Below are 4,339 nucleotides of genomic sequence, written 5' to 3' on the forward strand. Positions count from 1 at the left end.
AAAAAAAAAAAAAAAAAAAAAAAAAAAAAAAAAAAAAAAAAAATTAAATGAATTGCAGGAGTGGAATTCGTTTTAGTTAGGAAAAACTACTGCCCTGGTTTATGCCTATCATAGTGTCTTTCTGATGTAGCATTTGTCCCCATTCAAATGCTACACTGTATGTTACACAGCAACTTTAACAATGTTTATTACACAGTGGCACTTAACCCGTTATGGGGAAGAAGTCAGTCTAACATGAAGCAAGTCCACTTTTAGATAGTATATTTATCAGTAGGATGGGCAGAAAATATACTGAAATTGTTACTTTTTCAGGAAAAAAGGTTATTTTTAACACTGCCTAGAGGAACAACTACAATTAGGAATGAGAAGACCCTCTGAATCCTGCTCTGACACCCCACTAGAGACTCAGTTACTGGGTGAGTCTCAACCACAGCTTTCCCAGAAAGCTGGCTAACCCTAAGGTTATGGTCCAATGCTAAATAGTCAATAATTCTATGACTTTGGCTTCCAGAAATATTTTTTAAGAAATCAGACCAATTGAGTTGCATTGGTAGTTTTGTTTTTGGGGGTTATTTTGGTACCAGGGATTGAACTCCAGGCCTCACTCTTGTGAGGCAGGCAGTGGAACCACTGAGCTAAATCCCTGAGCCATTCATTAGTAGAGATTTTTTACAAGTGAAGAATATAATTTGTCATCTTATCTACCTAAATAAATGATCCTGCTCTGATCTTACTCTGTTCAAAAGCTGGGTCAATCTCCCATTCACTCAAGATAAAGAGATCTCTATGTATTTTGAGTCTTCTCACAAATAATTAGTTGCAAAATCTCACGTTTACCACTTCTCTCCTAGATTTCTGGTTATTTCCCAGTAATATACCTGATCACCAATCCCAGCCTAGAAGATTTTTCTACATTAGTATCCTACTCAAAGGCAGATAATGGCTCCCCACAAGACTTAAATGCAAACTCTCAACCTGATCTTCCACGGCTCCTCATCTGGCCTCAACCAGTTTGCTACAAATGCCTTATATGACAATCCAACTGAATCACTATCCTCCGCTTTCATAATCTGACTGGATTTCGGGCTTTACTTCCGCTATTGTTCTTACAATGCCCCTTCTTTACTTTTTAAGATTAATTCCATTCCAATGTGGATCACTTTTATCTAGTATAGTTCTCTTTGGAATGCACAACACTGACATTATGTGACAATTTTAATGGCCAAAAATGAGTGTTAAAAGGCAGCTTACTGAGTGTGGCAAACTAAATATATCGAGCCAATGTTGTTTACGTGGCACTGGATATTTGGCATACTGTTTTGAGAAGAAATGTCCCTTAGCAAAGGAAAAGAAGGATGGCAAGACATCTTTGACATTCAGAGGCCACAGCTCCCAAACTGGAGATATAATATGGCTTCCGGGTATAAAAAGATGTTTAAATGAATTCAACATTTAAGGTTTCAAACTTTTCATGCTGAAAGCTCAAAGATCTAGAACAGTGGTTCTCAACCAGAGTTGGTTCTGTCCCACCTCCCATCCCCAATGACCCTTATGATATCTGGAATCTTTGGTCATCACAGACACTGACAAGGAACACTATTTAGAGATGATCACCTTGCAATGCACAGGGAAGTCCTCAATGTAATGAGCTATCCAATCCCAAGTATCAACAGTGTTTAGGTTCTGCTTCTCAAGAAATTTTCGATTTTTTTCAAGATAGAGTACTATGCCTTTTCTTCCCCCTGTGGTATTAAGGGATGAACCCAGGCCTTTGCACTGAGCTAAAATCCTGCCTTTTTGCTTTTTGAGACAGGATCTTGCAAAGCTGCCCACACTGGGCTCAGACTGCAATCCTCCTGCTTCAGTCTGCCAGAATGCCGGAATAATAGGTGTACACCACCATGCCTGACAGAACGGTGCCCCTGGCAAAAGAAAATTTAAGGCTAACAGGTAGTTCAGGAGCAGAGCACCTGTCTAGCACCAGTGTGGCCGTAGGTTTGATCTGCAACACTGAAAAAAATAAAAATGAGACAATTTAAATACAGTTTGAAGCCTGACAGCTCCTCCAATTACAGTGGTCTGGACTCCTACAAGTCACTTAATGTTCTTATACCTCAAATCCTTCATCCCTAAAACAAATAGTATCAGTACCTACTTCACAGGCTTTTCAAGGATCAGTGGATCCATGCGGAGCCGCTGAATACCTGGGCCAAGCAAACAGCGTTCAACAAATTTAGCAACTTGCATTCTTTCTCTCGCTGGTGTTCAGTCCTGTGTTTGAAATACAGAAGATGCCCAATACATTTTCACTAAGTGAATACAGTGCCTTGGCTTCTGGGAGAGCACCAGTGGGTAGAACACATACACGAGGGGGGGGGCATTTGCTCACCCCACATCTCCCCTGCTCAGAACTCTTAGAAAAAGTTCCCTCTCACTGGACACCTGCTTTAAATTTCCTTGCCACCTGTTTTTCCTTTTCATATCTTCTGACCAACTGAAGACCCTCAAATACATGAATGGGGTGGTATCTCCTCCTGATCTCTACAGTCTGCCTTGTTTACGGTTATTTATGTACTTGCTAGAGTCTTCCTACTAAATTGTCCATGCCCTCTGTGGGAATGGACAGCACCTAACTCCTTTTTATGTAACCCAAGGGCCCTAACAGACCTTAACAACTGGATGGCCTAATGTCTCGTTTTATAGATTAGGCGCAGAGAGGTTGGTTAAGTGACTTGTCAAGAGTCAAGGTCACATTTTAAGTGGCAAAACTGGAGTTTGAACTCTGATACATGGTCAATACAGACACCCCAGTTCTGTTCTACCATAACAATATATGAAAATTGTACCTGTTTTACAGACAATAGTTAGGGGGGGAGGTTCACAGAGTTACGAGACAAAACAGTGGAAGAACAAATAAACACCCCAAGAGCCTTTCTGCTGCTGAAATTATACCACGGGTAGCTCAACCTGTATTCTTTTATTCTATATCTTACTATTTCTTTAACACTTCTTGAAAGTACACTTGCTTAAACACACAAGTTATTTAATAGGTGCTATTAGGTTTAATTTCTCTCAGACTGTTAACACCATCTGTCCCTTCAAAATGATACCACAATTAAAATTGAGTTAACACAAAATCTCTTATTGGGTAAACCAATGCTGCCCATCTTCTGTCAACTAGACAGATTCTTTAACGATTACCTGAACAGATTAATATTTATGAAACTAGAAAAGCTAGCAATTTGGAAAGATTTTATATGAAAAATACTCAGATAATATGAATTGTGTTAATAATTTCAACATAGACCTAAAACTTACAATAATTATACTAAGGTACATTAAAACCCAACAGGAGAAATTTCATTTTACTGTCCAAGTGAAAGCTGTCCAACATCTAAAAGTCTGAGTGTCCCAGTATGATGCAAAAGAAAAAGATGAATAAGAAAAGGCTGATAAGACAGAAAGTGAACATGAAAAGGAACTAAAGAGCACATTTCCCTGATGTTTAAGCAGTTAATAGCTCAATAAAGCTCAATATTTCCATGAAGACAGCGTTTAAAAGCAACAACAAAACAAAAACTTGCCTCTGCAGCGATACTTAAACTCTGATACTCTTAAGTACCAGTGCAAAAGGACTCTGGGCAAACAGTACTGATAACCACTTATTTGGAACAGATTTTTAATTCTTTTACCAGCTGATAAAAAGAGCACACATACCCAACACAGAAATGTACGGGGGGGGGGAGGCAGCTTAAGCCAGACAGTTCAAGTTTTACATAGTATCTTTTTATAAAGGCAACAATTTGAGCTACAAAGTAATAACGGGGAAGCCAAAACAGTTTGACAGCCCGCCATAAGGGCCGCCTCAATCATGAGTCACACAATGCCTGCAACCATTTACAATAGTAATTAATGCACAAGTCCCCTAATTAAATTCTAAATGGGTGAGAATGCTTTAACTAAGTTTACAAGAATTGCTTTTTTCCTTTAAAGACAGAAACACGCGTAATTACGCATCTCCCCCGCGAACCCCTCCGTCTAATACTCCCTCAGGCCGGTTCTCCCGAAGGTCTCGCCGCCTGCGTGCGAAAAGATGACACCGGGGAACTCCGAACCCCAGGAGGGGCGAACCGGAGCGGGAATGCGCGGTTATAAAGGGGCAGGAGATGGAAAGCTCGCCCATCTTACCTGCTAAGATTTCTTTCTACGTCTTTGGTAGCTTTAGCTTCCAATTCTCTGAAACACAAAACAAAAACAAAAACACAACAAAATACAGGAGATGTGCGTGGAAAAGGAGGCGCTGCGGCAGGAGCCCGCGCCGGGCGGCGGGGGGAGGGGG

General features: G+C 40.4%; 1 protein-coding gene across 5 annotated transcripts in view; it reads right to left on the minus strand.

The window, feature by feature from the left end:
* Nucleotides 1-4,339, minus strand: part of Tnrc6a (trinucleotide repeat containing adaptor 6A) — a 183,048-nt gene that overhangs the window by 82,458 nt on the left and 96,251 nt on the right. Inside the window, exon 1 of one of the 5 annotated variants that reach the window (XM_010623473.2) lies at nt 4,189-4,325. The exons of the other annotated variants lie outside the window; for them this stretch is intronic. The gene's annotated coding sequence lies outside the window, so the exon portion shown is untranslated. Of the gene's footprint in view, nt 1-4,188; nt 4,326-4,339 lie in introns of those variants that run through there. 5 annotated transcript variants of the gene reach the window in all.

This window comes from Fukomys damarensis, unplaced genomic scaffold (genome assembly GCF_012274545.1).
Source record: "Fukomys damarensis isolate Sample0158 unplaced genomic scaffold, DMR_v1.0_HiC HiC_scaffold_34, whole genome shotgun sequence".
NCBI lineage: Eukaryota > Metazoa > Chordata > Mammalia > Rodentia > Bathyergidae > Fukomys > Fukomys damarensis.